The following is a 19588-nucleotide window of genomic DNA, read 5'->3' on the forward strand; positions in this document are numbered from 1 at the left end:
CAGCGACGCCCACATCCCATGAATGAATAAAAAAAAAGAAAATACTGATACTATACACTAAATCAATACTGTATACTCTATGCTGACCATGTCTACATTATACTCAAACAATGCACTATACTGACACCATATATGCTATGCCATGTGTAAATGTAAAGCTGTTGTAACTGAGAACAGCTGCAATTTAGACAGGGAGCAGGTCCTTCATTCAGATTAGGCTTTGCTATGTGCTCTACTGCCACATGTAATATTTGTATTGTGTTTTCTTTGGCTTATGACAGTCTAAATGGCTCAAAGCACTTGTTTGCCTCAACCTTGTTTCCACCTCAGTGTTTTTCTTATGGGCAATGAAATTCTTGTTTCTAGTTCCTCTTGCAAATGGTAAGTTTGATTACAAAATGCTGGTTAAATCATTTAAATATCTTCATGTTCTAGTGAGAACACTGCCAACACAAACTTGCATTTATATAGTGCCTTTAACATAATAAACTGTTCCAAGGTGTTTCACAGGAGTGTTATCAAACAAGATTTGACACCAAGCCACATAAGGAAATATTAGGACAGGTGAACGAGGTATGTTTTAAGGAACATTTAAAGAAGAGGGCAGCGGACAGACGGATAAGTTTTGGTAGGGATTTGCAGTGACAAGGGCCCATGCAGCTGAAAGCACATCTGCCATTGGTAGAGTAATTACAATCGGGAATGCACAAGAGGCCAGTATTGGAGTTCTTGGGAGGTTGTCGGGCTGGAGGAGGTTACACAGATCGGGAAGGGTGAGGCCATGAAGAGTTTTGAAAACAAGGATGAGAATTTTAAAATCAATCAAATTTGTCAGCACCTTATGCCAACACAAACATATCCGTTGAAATACCATATTATCACTGATTTGGGATTGCTCGGAAACTGTACAGGGGAGTAAAGAGATGCAGATTTGCGCCTGCAAATCTCCACACAGTAAACGCTGATCTCAGTCCTGCCAGTAGGGGAACTGCTGAGTGCTATTCTCAGTTCCCTCACTAGGGGCATTGCTGAGCTGTGATATCAGTCCTGCCACGAGGGGTGCTGTTGTAGGAGGCCCAACATAAAGGAAGGTTAATGATGGGTCCATGATTGTAACAGAAGCCTTGAAGCTCAGGAAGGTGTATGGAATGAAAAGGCAGAATAAGGCGTGTGAGAACAGTGATACCAAAGAGAAACCCATGTTTAAAGCAATATCAGTTACTTAGGGAAATAATGAGAAGTGGTAACAGTGGGGAAAGATTTGGAATTCTGCCATTCTAGTTAGTAGGACCTTAGGCCAAGGCACTTGCATGTTGGTGTTAAAGGTTAGGTATCTTTGCACCATGATGTTGTCATCCCATCCCATGGCATGATGTGAGTATTATAGGAAATGATGCTGAGAAAGCTACATTCAAGGAACAGACTAGAAATTTGTCATGGAGGGTCTGACGGTGTCAATGTTGGTGAAGAGTACAATGCCAAGGTAAGTCAAATTTTAATCAGTATGTCCATTGGATACGTGACAGCAATTCAACTCATCAGCTAAATTAGACTGTATTACTGTCTTCATTTGGATGGTGTCAATTCGGCTGAAGAGCTTGCTGCTCACACTGGTTAGAAGCTGTGGCATGAAAACTTTCTATTAATTGGTGTGATCCTGTTAAATTTCCTTAACTGTCCCTTGTGAGGAGAAGGAGGTAACTGTGGAATTACTTTGAAGGCAATAGTTGAACTTCTAGTTCTTTCTTTGGTTTAAGGTGACTGTTAGGATGTTCCCAACGGTGATCAGTGTTCAGTTCTCCTGTTTATTTATTCTCCTCTTTCTCTTTGAAGAACTTTTGTAGGGAACCCTTCACATGTCTCCATGAATTTCAAACAGCAGTGTTGCTCTGAGATTGCGTGCTTCTCAGAGGTCCCGGGATTGATAAGGTGCCTCAAGTAAACAACAGAAAAAGAACCTCAAACATTCTGCTAGCCCTTCTGAGCTGCAACCAGCTCAAAATATAATCATCAATGATTTACTATCTTTCTCCTGAATTCTTGGCTTTAGCACATGGTCTTTGCTGGCACTCCAATCCAGGCCCTGAGCTACAAGAGGCTCTTTGTGCTGACTTTAGCCCTGTCATTTAGTTTTGTGACATTTCTATTTCTTCACAAGCTTGTGTATCGACATGACATGTAAATGGTGCAGGGTAATGAGTGCACACTCTGCTCTCCCTTCAATTGCTGTATACTGTACCAAATCACAACCATAGATTGGGCTATACCAGTGCCATTAACAAGACTGCGTGCTAATCTTAAATCCTCATACATGCCTTTGTTACTGACCTGCCCCGCCCCCAACTCAACTATTCCAGTAAAATAAAAGCAAAATACTGCAGATGCTGGAAATCTGAAACAAAACTAAAAGTGCTGGAAATACTTTGCTTCTCTCTCCACAGATGCTGCTAAGTTAACGTTTCAAGTCTGTTTCAGAACTGATGAAAGGTCACAGACCTGAAATGCCAACTTTGTTTCTCTCTCCACAGATGCTGCCAGACCTGCTGAATATTTCCAGCACTATTTGTTTTTCAACAATTCCAGTGCTCTCCTGGTCGGCCTTCTATCTTGCATCCTCCGTAAACTTGAACTCATCCAAAACACTGCTGCCAGAATCCTAACTATCATCAAGTCCCATTCATCCATCACCCCGGTATTTGCTGGCCTATTTTGGTTATAAGTACTGCACAAGGTAGGCAAAGAAGTGTGACTTATTTGTACAAACTTCCCAAACAGGCTTTTTAGTAAAACGTATTGCTGAGCTGTTTTTGTGTTTTCCTTTCAATAAGATCAATACTGAGAATTCTCCCAATTGGTCATTGTAATTTCAGCAGAAAACTAAGATTGATGGGTAAACGGGGCTTCTGCTGATTTTCCGCGGAAATTTCTGGTGTAACACCTTTGTGAGTTTTACCGTATATTTCACTATCTTATAGAACAGAATATTGCAGTTTATTCGTTGAAGTCCCCACAAGTGATTTCCCTTTCTTGGCCTTTCGTAGCTACTGCGGAATATTGAGCGAAACCCCGCTGATGTGGTTTATCCTCTGAAGTTATGCTGTCTGATTGGGTGGGGAGATTTCCTGCACAAGTTAAAAGATTGTTGTTTGCTGCAACTTGCGTGCAATGCTCTCCTGTTTTTACATTCAACATCAGGAGTCAGTTCCTGGTCTGCTCCAGTGTAATGTGAAGCTTCAGTTTGTGTATGTGTTTGCGTGCGTTCATTCGGTTCGAGTTTTGAAGCTCATATTAAAAATCAGTGAGTAACAAGATTATCAAAGATTGGAATTTTAAAAAAATCAAGAAACTATAAATTGAGAGTATAAAGTTAGTCTTGATTGTATGATGTACAACTGCCATAAATTTATGAGTCTGTCTTTGAGAGAGAACCTCCTGCAGAATTTTTGAAGAGGATTTCTGTTGAGCTTTTGAAGAGGGTTCGTCAGGCCAGATAGCTTCTGTGGTTGTGGAACTCTTGTGATTGGAACTGCAACTGGCCCAAAGTAATTTTATGCAGGAGGTTTACAGCCCGCAGAGGAAGAAGGTGTTCCGTCCATTCTCTATTCTGTAGAATACCTTGTGTAGTTTTCTATACTTTTAAAGTAATTGTAGCAATATGTTGGACGCTACAATAATGAGACTTGAGGGAGCCATTAATAAAGTGATACTTTTCAGCATCTGCACAGAACTCACTCACCCACTAGCACCATAGTGGGTTTGTCCTGACATTCTAAAGATTTTAAACTGTTCAGTAAAGTTTAAAAGAGGCATCTGGCTATAGGATGTGGCAGCTATGATAAATAAATTGCAATATGTTTAATTGTCTGGCACTCAGTGGGAACCTGCTGTCTGTTTGAAATCCACCTGCACTGACAGTCTTTATAAGTTGTTGTAAAAAGAAATTGCTGTATTTGTATGTACATTGTAAAGAGATGTCTTCTCCAAAGAGTGTTTCAAGTAGTGAAGGATCTTTGAGTTAACAGGGCAGGTGGGTTATTGGCACATGCTCTTTCTAATAGATTGTCACTACAGATGGCAACCTGGCAGAATTCTCTCCTTCCAGCCCAGGAATGCAACATGTGATTACAGGGACCATTGACTAACTCAGCACAGATCAGGGATTTAGCAGTCGATTTGTGGACCTCCCTACTCGTTCTAGGATTTTCCAATGGCTGAAAACAGGGGAATAAAGGCAACATACTGCAGATGCTGGAGATCTGAAATAAAAACAGAAAGTGCTGGAAATACACAGCAGGTCTGGCAGCATCTGTGGAGAGAGAAGCAGAGTTAACGTTTCAGGTCTGATCTTTCATCAGAACATCAGATGAAAGATCATAGACCTGAAGCATTAACTCTGCTTCTCTCTCCACAGATGCTGCCAGACCTGCTGTGTATTTCCAGCACTTTCTGTTTTTATTGCTGAAAACAGGGGGTTTGGCTGAAGCTCTCTGTGACTGTGCAGTGCTGTGATCTGCATAATCCCAGTCTCCTGTTGCAGGCCCACTGTTGCTTTGCTGTGCAGCCAGCTGCCACCACAGTGCAGTTCTCCAACCATGGCAGCACCAAATTTAAATTGCTGTAATCATTCAAAGTGGCATCTAGGAACATGTGGTAAAAACTGCCCTTCCCAGTCGTTAGCCCCAGCAAATCTGTTAATTTATCATTGCTGCTGGCTTGGTGAAGCCTGTGTGTCAGGAGCCACTGGCATAATGCTTTTTTTTTAGAAAAACCATTAATTGTGCGTATATAGAGTTCAAAACTTGAAAGTATTAAGGTTACTTGATTGGCAGTATGCACCTCAGCAAACTGCTGCACACTCTCCGTTCTCATGTAAAGAGAAGACTTGTTTTAATATAGCACCTTATCACATCTCAGAAATTTTCAAAGAACTTCACACACAGTGTAGTACTTTGAACCATAGTGCCTGGGCCTATTCTATCTGGGTGACTTGATACTGGGTGGGATGCCCCAGGGATTGACGCTAGGTTTATTGTTTTTAATATACATCAACACCTTCGATTCAGAAACTCAGTGCGAATTGGTTAAATTTGCAGATGATCCCAAACTAGGAGGGGCAGCGGAATCAGGGAAGGCAGCTCAGAAACTACAGAATGAGTTGGACAAGATGTGTAAGTGTACAAAATAATGGCAGATGACATTTATTGTGGACAAGTGTAAAGTACTGCAATTATGAAGAAGTAGACAGCACATGTACTCCATGAGTAGTGTTGAAATAGCGAAAGATGGAACTGAAAGGGAGTTAAAAGTCTTAATAGACCAACAATACCCAACATTTCCAACCACTGCAGAGCAGCAATCAACAAAGACAATAACATATTGAACTGTATGGCCACAAGGATGGAGTGTCATGTTTAATATGATATAGTGATCTGGTCAGCTCACGTCTTGAGTACTGTGTCCTGTTCTGATCATTGAAACAAGAAGAAGAAAGTCAGTTGATGGAGGCAGTTCAGATAAGAACCAAGGGGCTGATTCCTGATAAAGGCCTGGAGAGAATTGTACTTTTCAGGAGGTTTGTGAGAGGTGACTTTACAGATATGATAGTAAATGGCACAGAAAGGGTCGATCGGAAAATTACTTTGAGCTAAATTTTATAAGTAGTGCAAAGGGGCATATCTAAGACCAATGTCACAAAGATTGTTCAACACATGGTATGCGCTCTGTGTGGGGAGGGGAGGTGAAAACACTGAAATCTATAGGAAAACATTAGAGGCTGGAATGGTGGGGGGTGGCAGTGTTGGGTGTTTAGGATCTCTGGGAGGATAAACCAAGATGGTTCCTCATCTACAGTTCTCTTATTAGGTATCATGGAGGGAAGAACATTCAAATATTTTTCAGCATTACAAAGAGTTACACCAGCAACAAATGAGTAGCTGGTATGTGCTGGACAGTGTGATAAATATTTGCACAGTGAAGATTGCTGGATAATTTATAACAATTCATTACAGTCAGTTTCAGGAGCCGAGATATTAATCATATCACACTGATGGCCCACAGCTATTTATAATACTTGAAGCATGTTTCCAACTGGAGAAAAAAAAATCTTTATTTGTGTATTTTTTAATAATTACATAGTTTGCTCTTCCTACGGCATTCATCAAAAGCAAACCCACTATTACTGCACATTAACAATTGTCAACAATTCTTCAGTGGTGAATCAGTAGTGGAGTATCCTGCTCCAACCAGACTTTATCAAACAGTGCCTGTTATACACAAATAGTATGCTTTCTCTTTGCTGACGATGCTGCATTAACATTTCACACTGAAGAGTGTCTACAGAGACTCATCGACAGGTTTGCGGCTGCCTGCAATGAATTTGGCCTAACCATCAGCCTCAAGAAAATGAATATCATGGGACAGGACGACCGAAATGCTCCATCCATCAATGTCGGCGACCACGCTCTGGAAGTGGTTCAAGAGTTCACCTACCTAGGCTCAACTATCACCAGTAACCTGTCTCTCGATGCAGAAATCAACAAGCGCATGGGTAAGGCTTCCACTGCCATGTCCAGACTGGCCAAGAGAGTGTGAGAAAATGGCGCACTGACACGGAACACAAAAGTCAGAGTGTATCAAGCCTGTGTCTTCAGTACCTTGCTCTACGGCAGCGAGGCCTGGACAACATCTGTCAGCCAAGAGCAACGTCTCAATTCATTCCATCTTCGCTGCCTCCGGAGAATCCTTGGCATCAGGTGACAGGACCATATCTCCAACACAGCAGTCCTCGAGGCGGCCAACATCCCCAGCATATACACCTTACTGAGCTAGCGGCGCTTGAGATGGCTTGGCCATGTGAGCTGCATAGAAGATGGCAGGATCCCCAAGGACACATTGTACAGCGAGCTCATCACTGGTATCAGACACACCGGCCGTCCATGTCTCCGCTTTAAAGATGTCTGCAAATGCGACATGAAGTCCTGTGACATTGATCATAAGTCGTGGGAGTCAGTTGCCAGTGATCACCAGAGCTGGCGGGCAGCCATAAAGGCGGGGCTAAATGTGGCGAGTCGAAGAGACTTAGCAGTTGGCAGGAAAAAAGACATAAGCACAAGGGGAGAGCCAACTGTGTAACAGCCCCAACAACCAATCTTATCTGTAGCACCTGTGGAAGAGTCTGTCACTCTAGAATTGGCCTTTAGAGCCACTCCAGGCGCTGCTTCACAAACCACTGACCACCTCTAGGCGCTTACCCATTGTCTCTCGAGACAAGGAAGCCAAAGAAGAAGAAGATGCTTCCTGTTAGTAACAACTTTCTGTTTGGATGATTACATAAAATTACATCAAGTCTACAGCAGAGAAGTAGGCCATACAGCCCAACTGGTCTATCCAGATGTTTATGCTCCACATGAGTCCACTCCCACCTATAAGTCATATAGAGACATAGTCATCGAGTCATAGATTCGTACAGCATAGAAACAGGCCCTTCAGCCCACCGTGCCCATGCCAACCATAATGCCTATCTAATCTAATCCCACCTGCCTGCATTAATTCCATATCCCTCTATGCCTTGCTCATTCAAATACCTGTCCAGATGCCTCTTAAATGTCGCTACTGTTCCTGCCTCCACCACCTCCTCAGGCAGCTCATTCCAGATAAGACAAGTTCTTTGTGTGAAAGATTTACCCCTTTGATCTCCTTTAAACCTCCTCCCTCTCTCCTTAAATCTATGCCCTCTAGTTTTAGTCACCCCTACCTTAGGGTAGATAGCCAGAGTCTGTTTCTCATCTATGTCTCTCATAATTTTATATATCTCTATCATGTCCCCTCTCAGCCTCCTTCGCTCCAGGGAAAACAGACCCAGCCTATCCAATCTCTCTTTATAACTCAAGCCCTCCAAACCAGGCAGCATCCTTGTGAATCTTTTCTGCACCCTCTCTAGCTTAATCACATCTTTCCTGTAGTGCGGCGACCAGAACCGCACAAAGTACTCCAAATGCGGCCTAACCAACATTATGTACAACTGTAACATGATGTCCCAACTCTTGTACTCAGTGCCTCGGCCGATGAAGGCAAGCATGCCATACGCCGCCTTCACTACCCTGTCTACCTGTGTTGCCACTTTCAGGGAACTGTGTACTTGCACCCCAAGGTCTCTCTGCTCAACAACACTCCCCAGGGCCCTGCCATTCACTGTATATGTCCTGCCCTGGTTTAACTTCCCAAATGCATCACTTCACACTTGTCTGCGTTAAATTCCATTTGCCAATCCCTTGCCCACTTTCCCAGTTGATCTATATCCTGTTGTAACCTTAGACAACCTTCTTCACTGTCCACTATACCATCAATTTTGGTGTCATCGGCAAACATACTAATCATGCCCCCTACATTCACATCCAAGTCATTAATATATAGGACAAACAACAGAGGGTCGAGCACAGATCCCTGCGGCACACCACTGGTCACTCGCCTCCAATCTGAAAAGCAACCCTCCACTACCACCCTCTGCCTCCTATAACCAAGCCAATTTTGTATCCAATTTGCTAGTTCACCCTGGATCCCATGCGTTAGAACCTTCTGGACCAGCCAATCATGCGGGACCTTGTCAAAGGCCTTGCTAGTGTCCATGTAGACAACGTCCATTGCCCTTCCCTCATCAGTCCTCTTGGTCACCTCCTCGAAAAACTCAATCAAATTCGTGAGACATGATTTCCCACGCACAAAGCCATGCTGACTATCCTTAATCAGACCATGCCTTTCCAGATGCATATAAATCCTGTCTCTCAGAGTCCCTTCCAATAACTTTCCCACCACTGATGTAAGGCTCAACGGCCTGTAGTTCCCTGGCTTATCCCTGCTGCTCTTCTTAAATAAAGGCACAACATTATCTATCCTCCATTCTTCCGGTACCTCACCTGTGGCTAACGTTGATTCAAAAATCTCTGCCAGGGCCCCAGCAATCTCCTCCCTTGCTTCCCAGAGCATCTTGGGATACACCTGGTCAGGCCCTGGAGATTTATCCACTTTAATGTGCTTCAAAATCTCCAACACCTCATTTGTAATGTTGATATGCTCCAGGATATCAGTGTTCCCTCCCTTGAACTCACTAGCTTCCATGACCTCCTCCACAGTAAATATGGACGAGAAATATTCATTGAAGACCTCTCCTATTTCCCGTGGCTCCACACATAGATTGCCACCCTGATCCTTAAGGGGACCTACTCTCTCCCTAGCTACCCTTTTACTCTTAATATACTTAGAACATAGAACAGTACAGCACAGTACAGGCCCTTTGGCCCACGATGTTGTGCCGAACCTTTAACCTACTCTAAAATCAAACTAACTACCTACCCTTCATTCTATCATCATCCATGTACCTATCCAAGAGTCGCTTAAATGCCCCTAATGTATTTGCTTCTTCTACCACCGCTGGCAGCGCATTCCACGCACCCACCACTCTCTGTGTAAAGAACCTACCTCTGACATCTCCCCGAACCATTCCTCGAATCACCTTAAAATTATGCCCCCTGGTGATAGCCCTTTCCACCCTGGGAAAAAGTCTCTGACTATCCACTCTATCTATGCCTATCATCTTGTACCCCTCTATCAAGTCACCTCTCATCCTTCTTCGCTCCAATGAGAAAAGCCCTAGCTCCCTCAATCTTTCTTCGTAGGACATGCCCTCCAGTCCAGGCAGCATCCTGGTAAATCTCCTCTGCACCCTCTCTAAAGCTTCCACATCCTTCCTATAATGAGGCGACCAGAACTGAACACAATATTCCAAGTGTGGTCGAACCAGGGCCTTGTAGAGCTGCAGCATAACCTCGCGGCTCTTAAACTCAATCCCCCTGTTAATGAAAGCCAACACACCATACGCCTTCTTAACAACCCTATCAACTTGTGTGGCAACTTTGAGCGATCTACGGACATGGACCACAAGATCCCTCTGTTCCTCCACACTACCAAGAATCCTGTCTTTCAGTCTGTATTCTGCATTCAAATTCGACCTTCCAAAATGAATCACTTCACACTTTTACAGGTTGAACTCCATCTGCCACTTCTCAGCCCAGCTCTGCATCCTGTCAATGTCCCGTTGCAACCTACAACAGCCTTCCACATTATCTACAACTCCAGCAACCTTCGTGTCATCGGCAAACTTGCTAACCCAGCCTTCCACTTCCTCATCCAAGTCATTTATAAAAATCACAAAGAGCAGAGGTCCCAGAACAGATCCTTGTGGAACACCACTGGTCACCGAGCTCCAGGCTGAATACTTTCCATCTACTACCACCCTCTGACTTCTATGGGCCAACCAATTTTGTATCCAGACAGCCAACTTTCCCTGAATCCCATGCCTCCTTACTTTCTGAATGAGCCTACCATGGGGAACCTTATCAAACGCCTTGCTAAAATCCATATCCTCCACATCCACTGCTCTTCCTTCATCAATGTGTTTTGTCACATCTTCAAAGAATTCAATAAGGCTTGTGAGGCATGACCTGCCCCTCACAAAGCCATGCTGACTGTCTCTAATCAAACCATGCTTTTCCAAATAATAAATCCTGTCTCTCAGAATCCTCTCCAATAATTTGCCCATGACTGACGTAAGACTGACTGGTCTGTAATTCCCAGGGTTATCCCTATTCCCTTTCTTGAACAAGGGAACAACATTTGCCACCCTCCAATCATCCGGTACTACTCCAGTGGACAGTGAGGACGCAAAGATCATCGCCAAAGGCGCAGCAATCTCTTCCCTCGCTTCCCGTAATATCCTTGGGTATATCCCGTCTGGCCCCAGGGACTTATCTGTCCTCATATCATTCAAAATTTCCAGCACATCCTCCCTCTTAACCTCAACCTGTTCGAGCATATCAGCCTGTTTCACGCTGTCCTCACAAACGACCAGGTCCCTCTCACTAGTGAATACTGAAGCAAAGTATTCATTTAGGACCTCCCCTACCTCCTCCGACTCCAGGCACAAGTTCCCTCCACTATCCCTGATTGGCCCTACCCTCACTCTGGCCATCCTCTTGTTCCTCACATAAGTGTAGAACGCCTTGGGATTTTCCTTAATCCTACCCGCCAAGGCTTTTTCATGTCCCCTTCCAGCTCTCCTAAGTCCATTCTTCAGTTCCTTCCTGGCTACCTTGTAACCCTGTGGGGCCCTGTCTGATCTTTGCTTCCTCAACCTTAAGTAAGCTTCCTTCTTCCTCTTGACTGGCTGTTCCACATCTCTTGTCATCCAAGGTTCCTTCACCCTACCATCCCTTCCCTGCCTCATCGGGACAAACCTATCCAGCAGTTGCAGCAAGTGCTCCCTAAACAACCTCCACATTTCTGTCGTACATTTCCCTGAGAACATCTTTTCCCAATTTAAGCTCCCCAGATCCTGCCTAATAGCATTGTAATTCCCCCTCCCCCAATTAAATATTTTCCCATCCCGTCTGCTCCTGTCCCTCTCCATGAGTATAGTAAAGGTCAGGGAGTTGTGATCACTATCACCGAAATGCTCTCCCACCGAGAAATCTGCCACCTGGCCTGGTTCGTTGCCAAGCACCAAGTCCAACATAGTCTCCCCTCTAGTCGGCCTATCCACATATTGAGTCAGGAAACCTTCCTGGACACACCTGACAAAAACTGCTCCATCCAAACTATTTGCACTAAGGAGGTTCCAATCAATATTAGGGAAGTTGAAGTCACCCATGACAACAACCCTGTTACTTCTGCACCTTTCCAAAATCTGCCTCCCAATCTGTTCCTCCCATGTATCTGTTGCTATTGGGGGGGTCTATAGAAAACTCCCAACAAAGTGACTGCTCCTTTCCTGTTTCTGACTTCCACCCATAATGACTTACAGAATCTTTTAGGATTCTCCTTTATATTATCTGCCAGGGAAATCTCATGGCCCCTTTTCGCCCTCCTAATTTCCTCCTTAAGTGTAGTCCTACCTCCCCCTATACTCCTCGAGGGACTCGCTCAATCCCAGCTGCCGATGCCTGACATATGCCGCCTCCTTTGTCCTGACCACATCCTCAATATACCTCATCAACCAAGGTTCCCTGAACTTACCAGCCTTGCCCTTCCATCTAACAGGAACATGCCAGCCCTGAACTCTTCCTATCACTTTTAAAAGCCTCCCACTTGCCAGTCGTCCCTTTACCTGTAAACAGCCTCTCCCATTCAACTTTTGAGAGTTCCTGTCTGATGCCATTGAGATTAGCCTTCCCCCAATTTAGGACTTCAACCTGAGGACCAGTCCTATCCTATTCCATAACTATCTTGAAGCTAATAGAGTTATGGTCACTGGTCCCAAAGTGCACCCTCACTGACACATCAACCACCAGCCCATCCTCATTTCTTAAGAGGAGGTCGAGTGTAGCCCCTTCTCGAGTAGGGCCATCCACAAACTGCTTCAGAAAACTATCCTAGACACACAACAAATTCTTCGCCATCTGATCCCTTAGCACTAAGGCAGGCTCAGTCAATATTAGGGAAGGTAAAATTACCTACTGTTACAGCCCTATAATTCCTACACCTATCTGTGATTTCCCTACATATATGCTCCTCCACTTCCCTCTGACTATTGGGGGGCCTATAGTATAATCCCATCAAAGTGATCACCCCTTTCTTATTTCTAAGTTCTACCCATATGGCCTCGCTGGATATTCCCCCCGGGATATCCTCTCTAAGTACTGCCGTGGCGTCCTCCCTAATCAATAGTGCAACTCCCCCTCCTCTCTTACCTCCACCTCTGTCACACCGGAAAGATCGGTACCCCAGAACATTGAGCTGCCAGTCCTGCCCATCCCTCAACCACGTTTCTGTAATAGCTATAATATCACAGTCCCATGTACCGATCCATGCTCTGAGTTCATCTGCCTTACCTGTAAGGCTTCTTGCATTAAAGTAAATGCAGTTTAGCCTACCAGACCTTCCACGCTCCCTGACCTGCCCCTGTCCGGTCTGCCTACTGGGCTTGCTTGCTTTATTAGAATTAGAACATTACAGCGCAGTACAGGCCCTTCGGCCCTCGATGTTGCGCCGACCTGTGAAACCATCTGACCTACACTATTCCATTTTCATCCATGTGTCTATCCAATGTCCACTTAAATGCCCTTAAAGTTGGCGAATCTACTACTGCTGCAGGCAGGGCGTTCCACGCCCTTACTACTCTCTGAGTAAAGAAACTACCTCTCACATCTGTCCTATATCTATCACCCCTCAACTTGAAGCTATGTCCCCTCGTGTTTGCCATCACCATCCGAGGAAAAAGACGCTCACTATCCACCCTATCTAACCCTCTGATTATCTTATATGTCTCTATTAAGTCACCTCTCCTCCTCCTTCTCTCCAACGAAAACAACCTCAAGTCCCTCAGCCTTTCCTCGTAAGACCTTCCCTCCATACCAGGCAACATCCTAGTAAATCTCCTCTGCACCCTTTCCATAGCTTCCACATCCTTCCTATAATGCGGTGACCAGAACTGCACGCAATACTCCAGGTGCGGTCTCACCAGAGTTTTGTACAGCTGCAGCATGACCTCGTGGCTCCGAAACTCGACCCCCCTACTAATAAAAGCTAACACACCATATGCCTTCTTAACAGCCCTATTAACCTGGGTAGCAACCTTCAGGGATTTATGCACCTGGACACCAAGATCTCTCTGTTCATCTACACTACCAAGAATCTTCCCATTAGCCCAGTACTCTGCATTCCTGTTACTCCTTCCAAAGTGAATCACCTCACACTTTTCCGCATTAAACTCCATTTGCCATCTCTCAGCCCAGCTCTGCAGCCTATCTATGTCTCTCTGAACACTACAACATCCTTCGGCATTATCCACAACTCCACCGACCTTCGTGTCATCTGCAAATTTACTAACCCACCCTTCTACACCCTCTTCCAGGTCATTTATAAAAATGACAAACAGCAGTGGCCCCAAAACAGATCCTTGCGGTACACCACTAGTAACTAAACTCCAGGATGAACATTTGCCATCAACCACCACCCTCTGTCTTCTTTCAGCTAGCCAATTTCTGATCCAAAGCTCTAAATCACCTTCAACCCCATACTTCCGTATTTTCTGCAATAGCCTACCGTGGGGAACCTTATCAAACGCCTTACTGAAATCCATATACACCACATCCACTGCTTTACCCTCATCCACCTGTTTGGTCACCTTCTTGAAAAACTCAATTAGGTTTGTGAGGCACGACCTACCCGTCACAAAACCGTGCTGACTATCTCTAATGTACTTATTCTTTTCAAGATGATTATAAATCCTGTCTCTTATAACCTTTTCCAACATTTTACCCACAACCGAAGTAAGGCCTCTACATTTGCCTCAACTTTCTCATTGGAGAGACTACTACTTTGAGTCCCACACCCCTGCCAGACTAGTTTAAACCCTCCCGAGTAGTGCTAGCAAACCTCCCCGCAAGGATATTGGTCCCTTTCCAGTTTAGATGCAACCCGTCCTTCTTGTACAGGCCACCTCTGCACTATAAGAGATCCCAATAATCCAAGTAGCTGAAGCCCTCCCGCCTACACCAGCTCTTCAGCCACGCATTCATTTGCCTAATCCTCCTATTCCTACCCGCACTAGCACGTGGCACAGGGAGTAATCCTGAGATTACAACCCTAGAGGTCCTGCTTTTTAACCTTCTGCCTAACTCCTTATATTCACTTTGCAGGACCTCATCTTTCTTCCTGCCTATGTCGTCAGTACCAATATGGACCACGACCTCTGGCTGCTCACCCTCCCCTTTTCAGAATGTATGAACATACATATGAACTAGGAGCAAGAGTAGGCCACTTGGCCCCTTGAGCCTGCTCTGCCATTCCATAAGTTCATGGCTGAACTGATTACTCCACATTCCCACCTACCCCCAATAACCTTTCACCCCCTTACTTATCAGGAACCTATCTACCTCTGCCTTAAAAATATCCAAAGACTCTGGAATTCTCTTCTTCAAAAGGCGGTGGAAGCAAAGACTCATCACCCTCAGAGAGAAAATTTCTCCTCATCTCTGTCTGAAATGGGAAACCCCTTATTTTTAAACAGTGACTCTTAGTTCTAAATTCTCCCACAAGGGGAAACATTCTTTCCACATCCACCCTGTCAAGATCCCTCAGGATCTTATATGTTTCAATCAAGTCGCTTCTTACTCTTCTAAATTCCAGCGGATACAAGCCTAGCCTGTCCAATCTTTCCTCATGAGAAAGCCCGCCCATTCCAGGTGTCAGTCCAGTAAATGTTTTCTTACTGCTTCCAATGTATTTACATCCATCCTTAAATAAGGAGACCAGTACTGTACACAGTACTCCAGATGTGGTCTCATCAATGCCCTGTATAGCTGAAGCATAACCTCCCTACTTTTGTAATCAATTCCCCTCACGAATAACATTAACATTCTATTAGCTTTCCTGATTACTTGCTGTACCTGCATACTAACCTTTTGCGATTCATGCTCTAGGACCACCCAGATCCCCTTGCATCTCGGAGCTCTGCAATCTCTCACTATTTAGATAATATGCTTTTTTATTCTTCCTGCCAAAATGGACAATTTCACATTTCCCCACATTATACTCCATTTGCCAGGTCTTTGTCCACTCACAACCTATCCATATCCCTTTGTAGCCCCTTTATGTCTTTTCACAACTTACTTTCCTACCTATCTTTCTGTCATCAGCAAATTTAGCAACCATACCTTCAGTCCCTTCATCTATGTCATTTATATAAGTTGTAAAAAGTTGAGGCCCCAGCACAGATCCCTGTGGTACACCACTCGTTACATCTTGCCAACCCATTTATGCTTACTCTCTGTTTCCTGTTAGCTAACCGATCTTCTATCCATGGCAATATGTTACCCCCTACACCATGAGCTTTTATTTTTTTCAATAACCTTTGATGTGGCATCTTATATGCCTTCTGGAAATCTAAGTACAATACATCCACCGGTTTCCCTTCATCCACAGCACATTTAACTCCCTTAAAGAACTCCAATAAATTGGTTAAACATGATTTCCCTTTGACAAAACCATGTTGGCTCTGCCTGATTACCTTGAATTTTTCTAAGTGCCCTGCTATAATGTCTTTAATAGCTTCTAACATTTTCCCTAAGACAGATGTTGAGCTAACTGGCCTGTAGTTTCCTGCTTTCTGTCTCCCTCCCTTTTTGAATAAAGGAGTTACATTTGCTATTTTCCAATCTAACAGAACCTTCCCCAAATTTAGGGAATTTTGCAAAATTAAAACTAACGCATCAACTATCTCACTAGCCAATTCTTTTAATACCCTACGATGAAGTCCATCAGGACCCAGGCACTTGTCTGCCCACAGCTCCAGCAGAGTCAATCATCATGATGATGCCACGCATCTAAACAATTTGTTGTCATCAGAGTATCTTGATCCTGTGATTCATCCCAAGCCACCCGATATGTTTGTGAACCCAGAAAATCACACAGTCACAAGCTTCACTCTAGCACTTGAACTCGCTAGGCTGACACTCAATGCTGCACTCCATCAGTGCTGCATTGTCAGCATTTCCATCCTTTGGATGAGATGCTAAACTGAAATCCCATCTATCTGTGATTCAGATGGATGTTAACAAACTATTTGAACAGTGTTTGGGAGTTGTGGTGTCCTGGACAACATTCCTCAATCAGCCAACACCATCGGAAACAGCATAATCTATCAGTTATATCCTCTACTGTTTGTAGGGCTTTGCAGTGTACATCTTGTGTGCTGTATTCATCCCTCAACCAACACCAACAAAAAACAGATTAGCTAGTCACTTATCGCCTTTGTTGGTGGGATTTTGCTGTGCATAAATTGGCTTTCATGTTTCCCTACAAAATGACAGTGACTACACCACAAAAGTCATTCATTAGCTGTAAAACATTTTGGGACATCCCGAGGATGTGAGAAGTACTCTATAAAGGCAAGTTCCTTCATTCTTTCATATTGGATTATAATCTAGGTAACAGGAAGTACTAAATTTTGAGTTTAAAAATGCTCTTGAAATTTTTCTGTCTGCATATAATTGGACATACACTTAGTATGAAATTCCTGTGCTATTTTAATGGAAGTGTTGGCTTTGTTCCTCAAATAGGACAGCGAGCAAAGGAAGTTCTGGGGAAAGTGTTTAATATCTGAAGATCCTAATTTCAGGTTTAACATGCACAAGGTAGTGACAGACATGTCTAAAATTCAAAGTGCCTCTGAGCATGTTCTAATGCAGCCGTTTAGATGTCTGCCGTAACACGAGTGATTTAAACAGCTGGCTCTTGGATTGAGTTTTGATGAGCTCTGACCACATTCCCAGGTATTGCCGGCTCACAAATCAAAGTCTTAATGATAAATAGGCAATTAAATCATTCAGGCATTGTGTTTTGCTTCTATTAATTAGAGGCCTCTCTGCCAATGTAAGTCTATAGTTCTACCAGAATCTTTATGTTGGTGGTCTATATAATAAACTGCTCCATGTTATTAAACTTGACTTTAGGAAAAATGGCCTCAGAATCAGATAAATAGAGAATAATGAAGGGGTTTCCTTAGGATTTGGTGTGAATACACCACCTGGAGCTGAACCCTGGTCTGTGCATAGTTGCCTGGTCTCAGCCAGTACAAGATCTAGCCATCACTGGGGCAAGGTGCCATGGTGTTGCTGGTCCCTGTTAAACTGTACCCCAGTTTGAGACAATCCTTTGAGGAAGAGATCAATATTTCTTGACAGCAAAGTGATGCATATCAATCAATCAATGGGTTTATATAGTTTCCACACAGTAATAGATATTTAGAAGTGCTTACAACGTAATTGTAGTGTGATGCCTGCTGCACTACATATAGTATGCATAAATACACATTCATGTATAGTTAATTAGTTATTCAAATATATAATAGAGTAAATAAGGAGAAACTGTTTCAAGTTGCTGAAAATACTGTTACAGTCAAACCAGGTAAAGGCTGAAAGAGAACCCCTAGACCCCTTTCTCAAAGCGTTTAATTTTTTAAAACACCGTGTTTTTAGCTCCCCTTTTAGTGAATCCTTGTTCACTGCTCTCCAGTTGCAAAGCAATCAACCAGACATGTCTTCTTAGATTTAAACAAGAAAGGTATAAGTTTATTAACCTCAAAACACTAATTCAGTTAAAACGATTATGAATACGCGACGCAACCACGCTAGCATGCATAAACAATAAACACACATGCAGATAGAGGCAGAAAAGGAGCAAGAATAAAGGGGCAAAGTTTGAAGCAATAGCTGGAAGTCATTTATTGTCCTTTGAGTTCAATGTAGTCTTTGATTGCAGTTAAATCTTGCTGTTTCGTTGGGGCCCAGTGCACACTTTCAAACTTGTTTCAATGTAGGAGTCTTCTCTCTTGAGGTTTAAGTGACTTCAGTGGATCTGGAAATTCATGAGGGAGGGCCAGAGAGAGAGACCTTCCTTCTCTGTTGTTTTCAAAGCAGTCTCTGTCCTCAAACTGTCCCGTGAACACAATTGAAAAACCCAGGGCCAGCAGGTTAGTCATGTGACTAGTTTTTTTTAAACAAACTCTCCATTTTTGTGGATTCCTTTCTTCTTAGCAGACACCCGCAAAGGGAGGGAGGGTGGGTGGGTGGGGGTGGAGCGGTGAAATGGAATGCTAGCTTGTTACACATTCAATGTCTGGTGATCAAAATCCATTTGGGTTAATTGGATCAGGGAGCAGTTCCATTGTCTTTTCCTAGCTAACTGTCTCTTAGAATGCAAATTTTTCCAGCCACTGCTGATCTCTTTAAACAAGTCATCTCTTCAGTCCAGAAACATTAATGCTTCATATGACGAACTTAATATGCCTCATTCTTGGCAGGCAGCGAGTTATAATGATCTGGAATGCACTTCCTGAAAGGGTGGTGGAAACAGATTAAATAGTGACTTTCAAAAGGGTCTTGGGTAAGTATTTGAAAGGATAGGGGAAATGGAAATAATTTAGTAGCTCTTTCAAAGAGCCAACACAGGCACGATGGGTTGAATGGCTTCCTTCTATGCTGTATCATTCTGTGATTCAATGATCACACCAATTCCTAAGTTCAGGTAATTTATGCTATATGGTAAACAACAGCAGCAACAGGGACTCCTCTGGATTCCATTGGCCATACTATTCCAGTCTCGGAAGCTTCTCTTTACCCCCACATCCTTTGCTTTCAGCTTTCTAACCATCTTACTCCATGTGTGCATATTGCTGTTAATCTTGGGTACCAATGTCTGCACCATAAGTTTATTTGACACTTGATCAAATACTTTTTGAAAATCCATATAAACCAAAGCCACTGCCCTTTCTTTATCAATCTGTTCAGATTGGTCAAGCATGACCTGCCCTATGAAAGTTTGTCCCATGATCCTGATTAACGGAATGAAACTTGGAAAATTTATACTTGAAGAGCAACTAATGCCCTGTGTAACCTGTCTCCTGCATTTTCAGTAAACAGGATGTTTGCCATACAGTTTAGCTTTCTATTCTGTGGTCAGTTTGATTCTTTATCTGTTATCACCTTCAGATGTTCACTAAACATGGGCTTCTCTCCACAAAACTCTGCTACATTGA

The sequence above is a fragment of the Heterodontus francisci genome, chromosome 42 (genome assembly GCF_036365525.1).
Source record: "Heterodontus francisci isolate sHetFra1 chromosome 42, sHetFra1.hap1, whole genome shotgun sequence".
NCBI lineage: Eukaryota > Metazoa > Chordata > Chondrichthyes > Heterodontiformes > Heterodontidae > Heterodontus > Heterodontus francisci.